General features: G+C 44.1%; 1 pseudogene; it reads left to right on the forward strand.

Annotated features, from left to right (window-relative positions):
• The window catches only part of LOC114690521, a 33,241-nt pseudogene continuing 14,811 nt past the window's right edge, over nt 1-18,430 (forward strand).

Consider the following 18,430-nt stretch of genomic DNA (forward strand, 5'->3'; position numbering starts at 1 on the left):
GGCGCGGAGGCGGTAAGGCGCACGCGCGCTGGGATCCGGCTCGGGCGAGCGCGCGGCCGGCGACTGCGGGTGAGACGCGGGTCTGGCCCCGGCGCGGGTGGCGGGCCGTGGGGTTCGAGGCGGCGGAGGCGGCCTCGGCGGAGGCCCTCGGGCTCCGCGGCCTGCGGGGCCGGGACTGGAGCCACGGGGCCGGGCCGGCGCGGAGGCCGAGACGGCCCTGGGGCGGCGGAGGCGCGGGGCCGAGAAGGGCCCCGGGAGGCGGGGCCGGGCGGCTCCTCCTCGTCACGAACTCGGGATGACCTTGGCCAAGTCGCCTAGGCCCCCCCGAGCCGCCGCCGCCGCCGTGCCGCCCGGGTGGGCCGTTTGAGGTTTTGCGGCTCCGCGGCGGGCAGCTCTCGGAGCGGGCAGTTTGCCGGGCGCCTCGCCGAGGGAGGGCAAAGGAAGAAAGGCCTCCCCGAGGGCCCGTCCCGGCGCGGGCTGAGGGCGGCTCCCGTGTGTTTTAATCTTTTCAAACTCTGGTGTAACGGGAGGTCCGTGCAGAACTTTGGAACGTGACCCTAGGAGACTCCCCTCGATCTCAGCCCAAAGCGGCGAAGCCTGGAGCCCTGGGCAGCAGCCCGCTTCCTAGACACCCGCCGTGCCCGGCTGTTGTTCCAGGGGCGCCGAACCCACAGGCCTGCCCACGTCTATTAGGGGATGGAAAGTAGGGACCCCCTAGCTTTTGAAAAAATTCATGCCTGTGTTCCTCTTGTTTGCAAAAACCTTTACCACCCAGGCAGGAAATTGCATACCAGATTTAGGTCTTTGATTTTTGTTTTGCTTTCTTTTTTTTCTCTCTCTCTTTTCCCCCTCTTTTTTTTTTTTTTTTAAAGAGACATGAACTCACTCTACCTCTGGCTGCCCTCGAACTCATAAATCCGTCTGCCTCTCCTTCCCCAGTTTTAGGATTAAAGGCGTACACCACTACACCTTGCAAGCAAAGTTCAGGTCTTTGTGAACTGTGGAGTCTTGTCAGTTTATAGATACATGATTGTGCATTTTGTGTAGCACCGGCACCTTTTTGGTAGTGATGTGGGAACTCTTACCTTGAGTGGGCAAAGATGTGTGTGATCGATGATAGGCGTGACAGGCATAAAAGCCTATTTTGATGGTGTACGCCCGGAGCAGTTGAAAACACTGATTTGACAAACCACGTCTCCCTGCAGGTGACTAGCATGCAGATACTCGCACCCTGACTTGGCTGCCTGACCACTGACATGGCCCACCGGGGTGGGGAGAGGGACTTCCAGACTTCAGCTCGGCGGATGGGTACTTCCCTGCTCTTCCAACTTTCCGTGCATGAGCGGGAGCTGGACCTCGTGTTTTGGATCATAGCTATGCCAAACCATGGAGTGCCCACCCAGATGCCAGTAGTGCCCGCCCCACCCGCATGCTCTTTGTAACTCCCCGTCGGCAGCAGGAGAATACTATGTGAGTTTGAGAACACCATGTGAGTTTGGGTTTCCTTCTTAAAGGGCTTCTGCCTAACCTTCACACTGGTCATTTTAGAGAGGTGTTGTTCTTGGAGTGATTGGGGTGGGGGTGACTGGAGATTTTGGATGAGTAGCATAAGCCCATCAGGACATCTTCACAGACATCTCCAGATGTGAGTTAGCAAAGGGAGATTGTGCAAATGAAAGCAGCCTAGTCCACTTAGATAAGTGTCATAGAGCTTGTGTGGAAAGAGGAAAGGGAAGAATTTCCTTGTCACTTTACTGCGCTGATTTGTCTGACAGTGGCTACAATCTGTTTTTTAGTGCACAGATTCAGATTTTTAAAAACATTGCTTTCATTCTTACCTCCTTACAGAAAGCCACCTGTGGGTTAATCTAAACCCCTAAGTCTCATTATATTTCCAGCCACCTACGTTAGAGGGTAAGAACATTTCAAAAATTTACTATCTGATAAGTATTGTTACATTTGACCTAACTAATTAGTTAATTATTTTGAACCTTCTGATTTACATATCCACTCATTACAAATTTGGATAAGAGATTTTGTTGTTTTTTTGTTTGGACTTCATGTTTAATCTTTCCTCAAGCACAGGGCTTGTTGTTTCTGTGGGAATAGTGGGTTCTGCAGACACACACACACACACACACACACACACACACACACACACACCCCTCCCCAGACAGTAGTATAGCTGAAGATGTTTGAACTCTTGATCTTGATCTTCCAGGATAGAAGGTGTATGCCACCTTGATTGGTTTGTGTGTTTTCTTCAGGGACAGGGCTTTACTCTGTACCCTGGCTAGCCTGGAACTTGGTGTGTAGCTCAGGGTAGCAGCAAATTCTTGATCTTCCTGTTGCCGCCTCCCAAGCGTTAGGACTGCAGTCATAGGTGTGGCTTAGAAGAGAGGTTTGCTTGTTTGTTTGTTTGAGAAATGGTCTCTCTCTCTCTCTGTGTATCCCTGGCTGTCCTGGAACTCTCTGTGTAGACCAGGCTGGCTCACAGAGAGCCATCTGCTCTTCTTCCATGTACTAGCATACCCAGCTCAGAAGACTTGTTTTTATTTCCTAATGATAGTAACATTTTGTTGACTTGCAGTTTGCTCAAGATCTATGAGCCATACTTAGAGGAACATTCTAGAATAATCCTGATTCCTCTGGCCTGGGGCATAACTGAAAGTCTTTTGAAATATTTCTTTTTTATTGTATAAAACTTCTTGCTTACATTAAAACTCATGTATTTGTATCTCATGGCATTTTCTTAAAATGAAGGTCAGTGGTTGAGTAAATTACTTTATTGGAAGACTTATTTTATTTTTAATTGTGTTTATGAGTGTGGGTATGTACATTGAGTGCCAGTGCCCTCAGAGGACAAAAGCATCAGATCCCCATGGAGCTGGAGTTACAGGCAGTTGTGAGCTATCCCATGTGAGTGCTGGGAATCAAACCTGGGTCCTCTGAAAGAGCAGCAAGCACTTTTAACTGCTGAGCCATCTCTCCGGCCCTGAGGAATGGAATTGTTTTCCTCCTCGATCAGGGTTTCTCTGTGTAGCCTTGGCTGGCCTGGAGCTCGCTCTGTAGACCAGGCTGGCCTGTAACTCAGTCCACCTGCCTCTGCCTCCCAAGTGCTGGGATTAAAGGCGTGCAGCACCACCACCATGCTGGACAAGGAGCAAATTTTTAATCCTGTTTATTTGAATAGGTTTAAGTAGCCATGAGTGACCTATAACTTTGGGACAGTATGCCTAGGGTAGCCAATTATTTACTTGTATTTGTCTCTCTTTATATACACATATCTGTTTGTTAGTTTTTGTATAGCTGCATTTAAAAAAGACTTTGGAGCCAGGTGTAGTAAGTCATGCCTGTAACCCCGCCCCTTGGCGAGGCTGAGGCAGGAGGAGTGTCAAGAGGGTAAGGTAGGAGCTGGAGAGAGGTGGGTCAGCAGTGAAGACCCCATACTCTTCTTGCAGAGGACCAGTGCCGCACGCTCTCAGCATCCGTGTCAGATGTCTCTGGCCTCTGCGGACATGAGCTCACATGCACATACTCACTTAAATAGGCACACAAAAATTGTTTTGAAAATGTTAAATAAAACAACAACCACGTTCAAGGCTAACCTAGGCAACATAGTCAATTCCAGGCCAGTGTGAAACTGCTTCAAAAAAAAAAACCAAAAGACCAAAGGCCACTAGAGGTACAATGGCCTTGCATTTCCCAAGCACATACCAGGGAGAGAGGAAAGCTTGATGAATGTGGGGAGATGGCTTTGGATCGCAGTTTTCGTGTGCATGATGAGCTTATTCATCATTTAAAGCTAATTGTGTTCAATAGACAATGTATGTATCTTTTTATTTGCCAATCAAATGATTGTTCAGCACTTGTGTTGTGTGAAGTGTGTGTGGCTTGGTCCTATTTCCTCACCTGTTTACAGTGAATCAGACGTTCCAATAGATGTGGAGACGGTCACATCAACTCCTGTCCCACTCTATGACAACCAGAAGGCACGGAGTGTGATGAATGAGTGTGAACGGCATGTCATCTTCGCCAGGACAGACGCAGATGCTCCTCCTCCACCAGAAGACTGGGAAGAACATGTCAACAGGTAGGCCATTCCTTGATCGACTTGGTCACTTTGGGGTTAATTCTTTGACATCATCTTCACTGAAGCATTTACTGAACTTCATTTCTCTCTCTTTTTTTTTTTTTTTTTGGTTTTTCGAGACAGGGTTTCTCTGCGTAGCTTTGCGCCTTTCCTGGAGCTCACTTGTAGCCCAGGCTGGCCTCGAACTCACAGCGATCCGCCTGGCTCTGCCTCCCGAGTGCTGGGATTAAAGGCGTGTGCCACCACCGCCAGCTCTGAACTTCATTTCTTTTGTAGCTATGTAAATTGTATCTCCGCTCACTGCTGTGAATGACTTAGCTGCAAGGGTTGTGTCTCAGCTGCCTTACTGGCTGACCCTAACTCTAGCGCATTGATTGGCATACATAGTGACAGGTGTCTGTAGTTGCAGCGTCTTGGAAGGCCCAGGCAGGAGGGGACTTGTACTTAAGAATTCAAGACATGTCTGGACAGCATAGTGAAACCTTAATCTCTTTAAAGCAGTGGGGTTGGAGATGTAGCACAGCAGTAAGCAATTTTCCTGGCATGTGTGAGACCCCAGCACCACAAAACCATACAGTTTGCTTGCTGGACATAGGTATTGGACTTACTGTGTAGGCTATACAATGTAAGAAGCCACCCAAACTACCTAAAAAGCTAAATTATGTTTGTAAGATTTGCATTTATATGATCTACAGTTAGGGTAATAAATGTTTTGGAGTTATCTGTAAAGCTAATATACTTGAGTTGCTTTAAAATACAGTTTTTTGAAGTTGGGGATATAACTCCATGACAGAATTTAATTTAAAAAAAAAATGGTGAGGGGGCGAGAGAGATGGTTCTGAGATTAAGAGCTGTCCTGCTCTTCAGAGGACCGTGTGTTGGGCAACTCACAACTGCCTGTAATTCCAGCTCCAAGGAGGATGTCTCTGGCTACTTGCACACCTGAATGCATATGGACATACCTACGTGTGCGCGTGTGCACACAGACAAATTATAATTTACAATTAATAAAAATATGACTTTAAAAACTATGGGGACAAATGTTTGGGAGAATTAAAGGACTTTTTAAAATCAGTTAACCTTTGGTTATGATTGAGAGGTTTGGTTTATTAAAGTCATCAGTCGTCATAGTATATAGTAATGCTTTCTTAAGTCAGTCTTCTTTTTTTTTTTTTTGTTTTGTTTTGTTTTTTTTAGAGACAGGGTTTCTCTGTGTAGTTTTGCGCCTTTCCTGGAGCTCACTTGGTAGCCAGGCTGGCCTTGAAACTCACAGCGATCCGCCTGGCTCTGCCTCCGAGTGCTGGGATTAAAGGCGTGCGCCACCAACCGCCCGGCAAGTCAGTCCTTCTTTTAAAAGAAGGAATTGAAAGATTCATTTTGTATTAATTGTCTTATTTGTCTATGAGTGTATGCTAGTGTAGACCACATGTGATGGTTGCCCTTTGAAGTCAGAAGAGGTTGTTGGATCCCCTGGAGCTGCAGGCACTTGCGAGTTGTCTGATATGGATGCTGGGAACTAAACTCTAGTCCTCTGGAAGAGCAGCAAGTGCTCACAGCTGTTGAACCCCCTTTATTGATTTTTTGAGACAGGGTCCCTGGTGTAATGTAGGTTGACCTCAGACTCCCTTTGTAGCTAGGATTTGATCTTGAACTGATTCTTGTGCTCTACCTTCCATGTGCTGGGATTATAGAAGTGTTGCCCCATGCCTTGCCTTTATTTACTTTTATGCATAGTTTTACTGTGAAAGTCAAAGCTGGCCAGACATACTATAAGTAATGTACCACCATGCATGGTCACTAGTTTCTTAATTTATAAGGAAAGATAAAAACTGTAAAGCAGAAGAGACACTGGAGTGCCTGACTAGAGTATCCATCCCCAGTTGAAAAGTCTGAGAAGGCATTCTGTTATAGGGGTGGGTGGGTGGAGAATCTTTACAGGAGAAAGATAGGCACACCAGATAGCTAGGGTGCTGCAGAAAACACTAGAGAGATTCTATATTTGACTTGTCTTTCTCTAGTCACAGAGTGAACCTCATCCCTATTAAGACCCCACTGCACACTGATAGGATTTTTGTTATTTTGAAATAAACTGTTACTTGTGTTTTGGTGTCTGGTAAGATTTGGGTGGTGGTTCTATTAGCAACAGGCTCTAAGCTATCTCTTTGGTTAGGTAACTTTTGCAGGTAGCTGATTTCATTATTTGTTAGTACTTATTAGCTTAACTCGAGGTCATCCTTTTTCTGTAGCTTGTTTGGAAGTTTTCAGTTGCCTCTGCTGTGATTATAAGCATCTTATTGCCTTCTTTCCCTTGCTTGTTAAATTGCTGCTTCCTTTGTTCCTGTATAAGCCATGTAAAATTACAGTTTCCCAACTGAGAACTCCATGGAGAGCTCTATAGGACAGCTCCCTAGAATCTAGGTTTTTATCTTTAGAGAGACTACTGATTGGCTTATATCTGTAGAGTCAGAAACTTCCATTCTTTGTTAGAGCTCTTTTCTCTGACTTTTGAATTATTCAGTAGGAACTCCCACAGATCATTTTGTGTTTAGGAAACAAAATCTACTACCACCACCTAATCCTAGTTTTCTCTAATGATGGCTGATGTTTTATGAAATGGTTTCCATCTCTGCTTGATTTAATTTTCTGGATCAGGCAGGGGTTGTTAAACTGACACGTGTGCCAAGTTTGGTCCATTGCTTGCTTTGTATGCCTTAAGAGTAGTTTTATGTTTTTAAGTGCTTGGAGAAAAAGACACATAAAATTCTAATTTCAAGCCAGGCGGTGGTGGCGCACACCTTTAATCCCAGCACTCGAGAGGCAGAGCCAGGCATATCTCTGTGAGTTCGAGGCCAGCTTGGTCTTCAGAGCGAGATCCAAGACAGGCACCAAAACTACACAGAGAAACCTTGTCTCGGAAAAAAAAAAAAATTAATTTCAGTGTCTGTGATTCACAATTCTTAGAATACAGCTACGCCCATTCATTTGATAGTGCCATGGCTGCTTTTGCACTAAAACAAGAGTTTTGTATTTGTGTCAGAGACCATATGGTTTATGATCCCTCATATGTTTACATTCTGGTTTCCTATCCACAAAGTTAGCTGACTGGGTCTGGGACATGTTCTTGTGTCTGTGTGTCACAGTCATATAACTTGGAGGATTATTGGAAGTTCTATTTGATGGTAAAGTAATATAGTCCTGAAGATGTCAGGCCAGCTAACCCATCTGTTGTCAAATGAAAAGTTGCATTAGATGCATTTGATCTGGTGGGTTTTATAACATCTTAACTTTTTTTTTTTTTTTTTTAAGTCTAGTACTGGAAAGTAGGCTGTCTTATCTTAGAAATCAGAACTTCAGAATTTCAACTAAGAATCTTCCCATTCTCCTTTTCCGAACTTTGTGTGATTATATACTATGATACGTAGGTATATATTAGGTCGGATGTTTGGTATTTCAAGTCCAAGATCTTTGTTTTCCTTCCTTCCTTACTGCTTGCCCATTTTCTTTTCCCTTCTTTTATACTTTCTTTTCTTAGTTGTGTGATTTAATTGAGCTTTTCTGATGTTGTCTTGCCCTGTTTAATTTTTCACTTAAAAAAATTTCTTTAGGCCTGGCATGGTGGCTCACACCTTGAATTCCAATGCTTGGAGGCAGAGGCAGGTGGATCTCTGAGTTTGAAACGTCTTGGTGTATATAGTGAATTCCAGGACAGCTGAGACTATGTAAAGAGACCTGTCTCACAAAAACAAAAATAAATAAATAAAATTAAGATTAAAAAAAATATGATTTAGACAGGGCTAGTGAGATGGCACTTGCCAAAACACAAACCTGGTGCAAGTTTGATGACCAGAGTTTACTTGCTGGAACCCATGTGAGGTAGGAGAGAAATCATTCCACAAAGTTGTATTCTGACCACATAAATGTCATGGCATGTGCTTCCCTCCTAAATACATCTCACACACACACATCCCAAGCACATACACACAATTTAAAAAAAAAAAAAAAATTCTGGAGTTGAAGAGATGGCTAAGCAGTTAAGAGAATTTGCTGTTCTTGCAGAGGGCCAGAGTTCTATTTGCAGCACTCATGTGATGGCCTACAACCATCCTAACTGCTTTCAGGGGATTCAGTTCCCTTTTCCAGCCTCCTTGTCCTTTAGACATTTTTGCATTGAATCAGTCTCCCTTGGAACAGAATCAGGGAATTAATAATTACCTTTGAAAATACTGGGTTTGCTTGGCTTGGTGGCATATGTCTATAATTCCAGCCTTTTGGAAACAGGAGGATCCGAATTTAAAGACAGATTGGGTTACATAGTGAGACCTTGTCTCTTTAAAAAAAAAAAAAGAAAGAAAGAAAGAAAAAGAAAAGAAGAGTCAGGTTTTCTAGAACCAGTGTGTTATTTTGCTTGCTTTAACTAGAATGAGCCTGAGGTCAGCATATCATTCAGGTTGGTCAGACCAAGGAAAACAAAGACTGATCTCATCTATGAGACGAAGAAAATGCATTTCTTGCACTCATGAAAATTAAATAGATTTTGGCCGAAGGGAGGGGGTAGTTGACTCACCCCAGTTCCCATCAGCTCCTTGACTGTTTAGGCTTGTATTTAAAATTTGGTCTCCTGTGTTTGAATTTTTCCTTAATTATATCTTTAGCATGCTCTTTATCTTAATCTTGGGTTAGATCTTTTTTTTCCCTCCTGCCTATTTAATTTTTTAGCCTCCCACGAAGCTGACAGAATGCATAGAGCGTGTTTCAGTTCTTGGGTCACTTTGTTGTATGTACAGCAATAATCATAAGCTTTCACATTTAATTTTATGTGTTATGTGGTAGTCCTTTCTGAATAGATTTTAACTTTTCTCTTTTGAGATCATATTTCTTCCTCATCATTTTGTATTTCATAGTAAAAATAGAGTTAAAAAAATGACTGAGGAAGGGCTGAGGAGATGGCTCAGTGGATAAAGTACTTGCTGTGTGAGTATCGGGGCCTGAGTTAGGGTCCTCAGCACCTACATAAAAAAAGCTGGGCGTCATGGTGATAGACATCTGTTGCCCCAGGGTTAGAGAAGAAGTTGGGGATTCTTGGAACTTGCTGGACAGCCATTTAGCCAATCATTGAGTACCAAGGTCAGTGAGAGACCCTGTTTCAAACAATAATATGAAGAAAGATAGAAGAGGACACCTAAATTCAACCTCTGGCTTCCACATGGACACACATGGACACCCCACCCACATGCATACACCACACACACAAATAATAATCTTAGTGCTTACAAAATAGGGTAGAATTCAAACAGTAATTAAAAATTAAGAAGTACATTAAAATGGAAATAGATCTGTCGCCAGAAAGCTTTTTCTATACTGTTTGTGAACATTCTGTTTTCTCCCACATCTACACATGCAAGTCTCAAGACCACCTGAGAATCACTGTACATAGAGAGATGCTACTAGGATAAATATGCTGGGCATTTCAATAATGTGAATGGAAAGGAAAATAGGAACTAATGGGCTAGAGGTATTCGTCCCAACAGCCTTCCTATTCCAAATGGAATTAAGGCTTTTCAGTCCCCATCCCCAAAATCCAAAGTCTCTAAGGAACAAACCACAATAAAAAATAGACATGATTCTGATGAAGTAATAGGAGTTACACCAAGAGAACTAGGCGGGAAAGAAAAAAGAAAAGCACAATCTAGAATCTTCACGGTATTATAAGGGTGAGTAGCTTTGGGAACTCAGAAGGGATTTCCATGTAACAAGGAAAGCTTCGCAGATAGATAGAAGGCATTGCTAGCAAGGTATGATGCTACAGTCCTGTAATCCCCAGCATTCAGGAGCCAGAAGCAGGAGGATCATGAGTTTGAGGTCAGTATTGGTTACATAGAAAGTGCAGGTCAACTTGAGCTGCTTGATGAGATTGTCTCATAAAAGCAAAGGCTGGGAATATATAACTTAGCGGTAGAATACTTGGCTGTGTTAGGTCTCGATTACAAGACTGGAAACGATGACATTTCTGAAGAGGGGTTGCTTGGTTCTGTCTCTAAATCTGTGTTGCTATCATTGTTTATCATAGTTAACCTGAATTTTAAGTAACTTAGAGAAAATCTAGTTTCATCCCCCCACCCCCCCAAGACTGGAACACCCAGGGTACATAGCCAGCTCTTTATTAAAGAGCGGAATAACATCCTGGCTCTTGGTTAGGCTTCTTCTGGACCATGGGAGTTGTATAGTAGGTGGATATTTTATTTTACAGAGAGAAAAGGGGTTTCTAGTAAATACTTGCTTACTCTTGTATACCAAATAGTTGAACAGAGTGGAAGGCTAATTATTCTTCATCTGTGTATTCACTAGGCTATGATAGTAGTATTTGTAGACCCATGGCCTGTAGAAATGAAGTATCATGTTGGAGTAAGACTAGGTGTGATGGAAAAGATGCTGATCTGCTGTGAAGTAAGAAATGGGGACTGTTGATGTCATTTTAAGTAGCTTGCCTGTAGCTTGACCACCTTAGAGTGGTAAAGAGCTTGGTTGAGTGTTGAGTCTAAATCTTCCTGCTGTGTTCTTCCTGTTGCTTAGCACGCATGTGCTTAGTAGGGTGTGTGTGTGGGTGGGTGGCGGGTAATGACAGGATGAACCTAGCTGTTCAAAGCACTTAGAATGCAGTGTGTGTGCAATTTGTCTGTTTATTCAGCATGTGTTAACTCCCCAGAATGTCAGGCACTTGTTGCATGCACTGAGGATATAGCATTAAAACACAACCATTAAGAATCTTGGCTTTTTTGCCTTTTATATTCTAACAAAGGGAGCCAAACTCAGAATGCTAGAATGTGAGATAGTGATGTAGTTGGAAAATGGAGCTAAAGAATCCCACGGTGGGATAAAAGAGGTCAAGGAAGCTTCAGTAGAAGGTGATATTTAACAGTGACCTGAAGGAGAGGAAAGAGGACATTACTGTTTGATTTTAGGGAATGAATGAAAAAGATCCAGATACAGGACTACATGTGATGCACATGGGTGTAGGGGAATGGGCGGTATTGATCAGGGATAGAAGAGTACACTGAGCTAAGCTGAGTGACAGTCATTGGATGATGAGATTGGGAAGGTACTGAGATCCACATGGTTCATTGCAAGAACTTTAACTTTTTGTCTTTTACATTTTATTGATTTGTGTGTGCTTATGTTTTGCATGTATGTATGTATGTATGACCTGTGTTTCTACAGGTGGAGGCCAGAGATTGATGTCTGGTATCGTCCTCTAGTTTTCTACTTTAGTTTTTGATATCGAATCTCTCACTGAACTAGAGCTTGCTGATTGGTCAGACTGGCTGGCAAGCAAGCCCCTGGGATCCTTCTGTCTCTCCCCACCCTGAACCCAGCACTAGAGTTACAGGTGCATGTCTCCATGCCCAGCTTCTACATGGATATTAGGGAATACAAACTCAAGGCCTCATGTTAGCATAGCTGTCACTTTACCCACAGAACCAGCACTAGGTCGTTGGGAGGGTTTGTTTGTTTTTCTGAGACAGGGTTTCTCTGTGTAGCTTTGGTGCCTGTCCTGGATCTCACTCTGTAGACCAGGCTGGCCTCAAACTTAACAGAGATCCGCCTGACTCTGCCTCCCGAGTGCTGGGATTAAAGGCGTGCATCACCATGCTCAGTTTATTGGGAGTCTTTTGATGGCAGAGAGAGTAAATAAAGTTTAAATATCTTCTATTACCTTTCCTTCTATTATCCTCCTATCTCTAAGATTTCTAGTCATAGTTGGGATATCAGAATTATTAAGATTGGGAATGAGGTGAAGAGTGATGTCACTAAGCTTGAGACCACTATGTTGGAAGTGAAGTGTGGGGCTAAGAACAACAGGACATGCTGGGCGATGGTGGCGCACGCCTTTAATCCCAGCACTCAGGAGGCAGAGGCAGGCGGATCTCCGTGAGTTTGGGGCCAGCCTGGTCTACAGAGTGAGTTCCAAGACAGTCAAGGCTACACAGAGAAACCCTGACTTGAAACTTCCTCCTCCTCCCCCCAAAAATAGTACAGACTTGTAATTTCAGAGTTTACATCTGGGTTTAGAAAGCTGTCGGGAAGGTAGACATATGTCATTGTTATGTGCTAGTTAATGTTAGCATCATTTTGCTAATTGTGTAACAGAAAAAAACATAAAGGCTGGGGTAACAGTATTGGGGCATTGAAGAATTGTGGGTAATAGTTTCTTTTACATTTTTGCTCTTCAAACTGGTTTAAATAGAGCTCTTACCTTACTCTCATGCTTCTAGTATAGTACATTAAGATGCTTGCCAAACCAAGCATTGTGGCATATATTGTAATCCCAGCACTCTGAAGGCTGAGGCAGGAGGAGTTTGGAATTTGAGTCTAGTTTGGTGTTAGACTCTGTCTGGAAAATAAATAATAAATAGAATTGAAACATGTTTGTGCACTGGTGCCATGTCTTTGGTTACTAATACGATTATTTTAGCCACCAGATAAGTAATTGGCTTTTCAAGCACTGAAAGACTCCATGACTGATCCTGACTTATAGTGTATGGTGAGCTGATTTGTTGGCAGACTTGGGACCAAAATTTCATGCCTTAGCTCAGTGACCGTAGACTCTCACAATGGGAACAAAAATATGACAATATCTCTTTATGTGGTGGACATACGTGGGAAACGTCCTTAGGGGTTACATTTTAATTCCTGAGTCTCTGTTACAGGACTGGCTGGACCATGGCTCAGAGCAAGCTGTTTAACAAGATCCTCAAAGCCCTGCAGTCTGACCGGCTCGCCCGCTTGGCCAATGAAGGGGTAAGACATCAGAAATCTGTCTGTAGTTGACTCTCCTATTGGGGCCTCACTGATTGACTCTTTGTATGAACATCTTTCAGGCTTGCAACGAGCCTGTGCTGCGTCGTGTTGCTGTGGACAAGTGTGCAAGAAGGGTGCGACAGGCTCTGGCAAGTGTGAGCTGGGACACCAAGCTGGTCCAGTGGCTGCATACCACCCTTGTGGAGACCTTGAGTCTGCCCATGCTGGCTGCCTACTTGGATGCTTTGCAGACACTGAAGGGGAAGGTGAGGAGGCTGTGGTTGCTTTTTCTAGCAGTAGCTAGTATTTTGCTGTGGGTTCAGGATATAGGTTTGACAAGGCCATTGTTACCAGGTTCAGCATGGTTGAGTCTAGCAATTTTAGCTATTAAAAATAGGAAAAAGGTATCATTTTAGGTTTGTATTTGGTGTAAATTTCTTCAGTCCTTCCATCTTTTGGATGAGGTGTGGCATCTGAAAACCAGAATACATATTTAACCTCTATAGCCTTGCAGTTTATGCTTTGAGTCATCGCTGAATTGAATTGTGGTGGAGGAGATGAGGGTTTTACCAGGGAGGGGGGTCTGTGATAAGGAGGGTGTGAGAAGCAGTTCTGCAGTGTTCAGAGGGCCAGGGTTGCATAGCAAGGAACTGCCTGACTTGAGTCTCCCCTCATCAAGAGATGACCCTGGGCTGGATGTGGGGTACATGCCTCTAGTCCCAGTAGAGGCACGGGCAGGTTAGTTCCCATCACTATGAGCCTGGTCTACTGCAAGTTCATTTCTGTAGGGACTGAGTCAGTGAATTGACATAAAAGCCGTAGTAATGGGAAGCCCACAGTAACTCCTGAGGAGTATTTAAGTGGCCCTCATAGGGGCTGGAGGAGTATGCATGCTTTGCTCCAGCACAGGATGGCCTTAAGCAATGGTACTTAATTCAGTTCTTTACTTTCTTTTTCTTTCACATGATGGTACTGGGTAGAGTCCAGTCCTTGCATTTGCTCAGTCATTAGTTCCCTGAGTCATGTCTCCAAAACTTCTAATTTCATTGTTTCTTTAATCAGATTTTTTTTTTTTTCCTGAAATTTCAGAATGCTGAGTTTGTTAGAAAAACTGTGTGCCAAAGGAAAACAAAACTCAGGACTAGATAAGAATAGTTAATATGTGTGGTAGGATAGTTGACCTAATGTTTTTCATTCAGCTAATACTTATCTTGTATTTATAATGTACCAGACATGAGAGTGAGCCAAAGGAAGTATCTTTGGTGAATAGTGTGCTCTAGGGACAGGTGTTGGTAGTACCCTCAGCAATGGTAGCTCTGCCACACTTGCCGTGGCCAAGATTCAGATGTGATTCCTCTTGCTTGAAGAGACAAGTTCACACTACTTCTCGTTTAAAATACTAGTGGGTCTTGTCCAGTGTGAATGAGGTAATAGATGTTTTGAGCATGACAGACGCCTATTGTGGACTCTTTAAGTGTGCACAGTGGGTGTCAGTGCTACCTGGACATACTGCTGAGGTCCAGTATGGGTTAGCTGGAATGTCATGAGTCTGCCTGGTACACATCCAATCAGTGAGCACATGGAGTATAAGGTACTGTCTGCCCTGGGCTGTAATCTGCATGGCGGTCCCTCTACTTACAACTATTGAATATGGGATTATTTTGCTTTAAAATACTTGTTAGGTGTTAGGCAGTAACTGACTCAGGTCATGCTCTTAGCCCAGCTATTTTCACCTTTAGCTTCATTATGAAGAGAGCAGAGAAGGGACAGCAAACTCAGGGTCCTAATTGTGAGACAGAATGAAGGCAGAACTAGAAGGACTGGGGAAGCTTGGTCTTCTAGCTCTTAAGTGGAAGTCAGTTACTGATGACTTACTTCATGTTGACAGTGAGCCTCAGGCTTTCTAGTTTCATAGTAAACTCTGTTGCCTGAGAAAGCTTTGTTGTGGCTCATGATTAGAGAGGGCTTATAAAGAATGGCCAGTTTGGGTGGTGATCTTGGCAGTGTGGCTTTAACCCTTTTCATGTATACTCCTACTTCTTGCTGGAATCTGTTACTTCAGTCCACCTCAGTCTGGAATAAACACCACACATCCTTGCTTTTTGTCTCACTGGTTAACCTGTCTGGCCTGGAACCTGCTATGTAGACCAGACAGGCTTTGAACCTGCTTTAATCCTCCTCCTCCTGCTTCCCAAGTTTGGAGATTCCAGGAATGGGCTACTAGGCCCGTCTGTGTGTCTGGCTGACAACTCATCTCATGTTGGAGTCGTGCCTAGCCTAGGCCTGCTTCACTGTATGTGCTGTTGCTGCTTTGGGTGTGCATTTCCTGTTGACTGCCTTGCTCTGTTGGATGGCTGGAATCACCAGTGTAGGGCTTCTTTTCCTCCCATGGCAGTTAGCACTGACCCTCCCCACCCCCCCCACCCCCCCACCCCCCGCCCTGCCCCCATTGGTTTGTCTTTCTCACCCTTTGAGTTAAATCCTTCTGCAGCGTTAGCATGGTGCTCTGTGACAGCAGCTGTTATATAAACATTAACTTCTGAGTTAACTGAGGCAGTCCAGAGATTAATAATTCCCAAAATCTTCTGTGGAGATCCTTTTTAGTATCTCTTCTCCCTATGTTGTTTATTTTCTTATTTTTTGAGACAGGGTTTCCCATTGCTGGCCTTGAATTGGATATTCTCCTACCTCAGCTTCCTGAGTGTTGGGCTCAGATTTCAAATCTTATTAAACTTACTTACTGAAGCATATTTACATGGAGGAAAGATGAAGGATTTCACATAACATACCACAGTGCGCTGTCCATTTTATTTTAATTAATTATTTTGTGTGTTGTGGATCAAACCCAGGGCTTTGCAAATCCTAGGTAAGAGTTACTCCCAGCTTTTAATCAGTCTGTCTGTCTCTGCATGTCTCTCTCTCCCTCTCCTCCCTCTCTCCTTTCCTTCATCTCTTCCTCTCCTGAGTTAGGAATAGCTCATCTTAGCCTGCTGCTTTGGAGTTTTATGCCTACCTCAAACCATATTCTCTAGTCTCTGGAAACCCTTTTAAAATGCCTCTGAAAGAACCTTTAACACTTAAAAATCTTTGCTTGCTTTCCTTGAGATTGTTTTGACTTCTCTGTGGGTATTGTGGGATTTGTGAAGATATTTCTTTGCAGTATAAGAAAGCATCAGCATGTCTGAAACCTATATTTATATATTGGTGAGTCACTTTTTGGGGGGTTATAGTATAGTAGGACAGGAACTTGAAGGCTGATATAGATATCACAATATACCACGTAGGGTTATTATACAGGGTTGAACAATAAGGTTTTCATCATCTATCCCAGTACTTTGCTTGTGTGCACTAATGTGTTCCAGGCTGTCGCCTGTGTAGCTGAGGGTTGACTTGAATTTTTGATACTCTTCCATCCACCTCCCAAGTGCTGGGATCACATAGGAATGAGTCACCATGACTTCTGTGTGTCTTTTGATAGGAAAAAGTACACAAAGTACAGTCATCTGGGAAAGGGATGGTGGAATAAACTTCAGTCCATTGGTGCAGCTTACCAGACTGCCTTCCAGAGGATCAGCTCTGCTTTCCTTTCACAGTGGGAGTGTACTTTGGCTGTGCACTGATTTGATATGCATAAGAGCTAAGAGCTCAGTGGGCTTCTGTGCTAAAGCACATTGCTTCTGGAGGGAAAGGTTTCTCACTTGCCACTGGAAGCATCTTTGTTTATCCTTCTTTGTAGATCCCAACTTTGATCGACCGGATGCTCGTGTCATCCAACACAAAGACGGGGCTGCAGGAGCCGAGGCCTTGTCACTCCTCCTCAAGAGGCCCTGGGACCCAGCCGTTGGTGTGCTTTCTCATAACAAGCCAGTAAGTGGAGTTCAGCCTGGCCAGCACATACAGTGGTCAGACTGAGTCTTTTTTTTTTTTTTTCTCTCGAGACAGGGTTTCTCTGTGTAGTTTTGTGCCTTTCCTGGATCTCACTCTGTACCCCAGGCTGGCCTCGAACTCACAGAGATCCACCTGGCTCTGCCTCCCGAATGCTGGATTAAAGGTGTGAGCACCACCGCCCAGCCAGACTAAATCTTAGAGGCTTGACAAGGGAAGATAAGTGGCTTAACTTTCTCATTAATAGCTTGGGCTTCCTTAAAGATCATTTCTTTTTAAAGTGGGTGTTTGCACTTGAGTGCATGTGCTCATGGAGGTCAGAAGAGGGAACTGAGTTATAGGCACTTGACATGGGTGCTGGGAACAGAACTCGGCTTCCCTGGAAGAGCAGAATATGCTCTTAACTGCTGAGCCGTCTCTAGCCATAAGCGAAGGGCTGGTGGTTGCTGTAAAGACTGTTGGGATGTAGTTGTTGAGAGTTCCTAGATGAGTACCTCTTACTCAGTGGTTCTTGGATGGGATTCTGTCTCCTCAGAGCAAACTCCCTGGCTCTCCTTTGATTCTCATCGCCTCCTCTGGTCCCTCCAGCTCTGTGTTCCCCGCCTCCCGCCGCCACCGCTTCTGGCAGTCGCAGCTGTCCTGCTTGGGCAAGGTAATTGTAAGGACAAGAGGAATTCTGGGTAGGAATGTAGTCTTGGAGGATTAAGAAAAGGATGTGTGGGAGGGAGGAGGTCAAGTTTGTTGAACTCAAATGTGGTTCATCCCCTTAACTCTAATTTTGGCATTAAGTGTCAGCTGTCTAAGAGATTTGGGGTAAGTTAAGCAGAATTGAGGTTTGAAACTTGGCACCGCTGGCACGGATATGCTTTCTTCCCTTTAGGTCATCCCTGTAGCCACCATCTGCTGAACAATGGTAGTGGGGTAGGAGTTCTGCAGTGCCTGGAACACATGATTGGCGCCGTGAGAAGCAAAGTGCTGGAGGTGAGAGTTCCCGGGTTGATTGAGTTGGCGGAAGTACACCAGTGGTGTGGGTTGTTCCATGCCCATCAGAGTCTCCTGTTGACTGTCTTCTTTCTCTTGCCACAAAGATTCACAGCCATTTCCCACACAAACCCATCATCTTGATTGGATGGAATACAGGAGCCTTGGTGGCCTGTCATGTAAGTAAATTCTGTTCTGTTTGGAGGTCACTGAAAACTTAAAGGTGGTCATGGAAATAGTGCTTGCTGCTATTACTATTTTGAATTCTCTTTGTCCTTGTGATAGATACTTTGTGTGGGAACTACATTTACATCGTGGGAGACAGTCTGAGTTTTTAAATGTTATTAAGGAAATGTTACTATAGCAAGAATAGAGTAGTAAATAAATTCCTTGATCTCCTCATCTAGCTTCACCAGTGATCAACTCATAGCCAGGCTTACTTTTGTCTTATTGCTGCCACTTTCTCTGTGCTCCAGATTATTTTGAAGAAAGTTTCAGAGTGTGATGACACATGCTTATAATCTTATTTAGCACCAGGTAGGCTGAGGCGGAAAGATTACCATGAGTTTGGGGCTAGATTGGCCTGCATATAGTGAGTTCTGGACTAGCCCAAACTTCTTAGAAGAGAAAAACAAAACTATTGAAAAGTTCCAACTACAGCTGGGCAGTGGTAGC

Source organism: Peromyscus leucopus, unplaced genomic scaffold, assembly GCF_004664715.2.
Source record: "Peromyscus leucopus breed LL Stock unplaced genomic scaffold, UCI_PerLeu_2.1 scaffold_150, whole genome shotgun sequence".
Lineage (NCBI taxonomy): Eukaryota > Metazoa > Chordata > Mammalia > Rodentia > Cricetidae > Peromyscus > Peromyscus leucopus.